The sequence below is a fragment of the Xenopus tropicalis genome, chromosome 5 (genome assembly GCF_000004195.4).
Source record: "Xenopus tropicalis strain Nigerian chromosome 5, UCB_Xtro_10.0, whole genome shotgun sequence".
Taxonomy (NCBI): Eukaryota; Metazoa; Chordata; class Amphibia; order Anura; family Pipidae; genus Xenopus; species Xenopus tropicalis.
The window spans coordinates 13,501,582-13,502,029 of NC_030681.2; positions in this window are offsets into that span (position 1 = coordinate 13,501,582).

Genomic DNA, 448 nt, shown 5'->3' on the forward strand with positions numbered 1-448 from the left:
CGCATAGGAAGGGCGGGGCTTTCTGTTTGAATTGGAAGCGTGAAACTGTTGGAGCTTGACTATTGGATCCGCCCATCGCCTCAGGGTCTTCTCTGATTAGTAGCGGGTTGCGAGGTGATGACCAATAGGAGAGCGCTTAGGAGTGTTTAAAAGATGGCGCAAAACCAAGCGCTGTAAATTTAAAAATGGTGGATGGGTGGAAGGAACGCGTGTGTAATGGCGGCTCTGTAACAAACCAAGAGGCAGCGGGAGCGAGTATATAAACTTGTTACCGTATTGGCCGCGCACTGGCGCTATAGTTACAGGGGAGTAAGGGCTATTGGATAACGTGGGGAAGGGGGGAGACTACGGCAAAATGGCGACTATAGTGCGACAGTGCTGGGGTCCCTGCGTCAGCTACTGAAAAGCTATCTGTTTAGTTGACAATGTGCGGCCCTTTGGCTGCTGA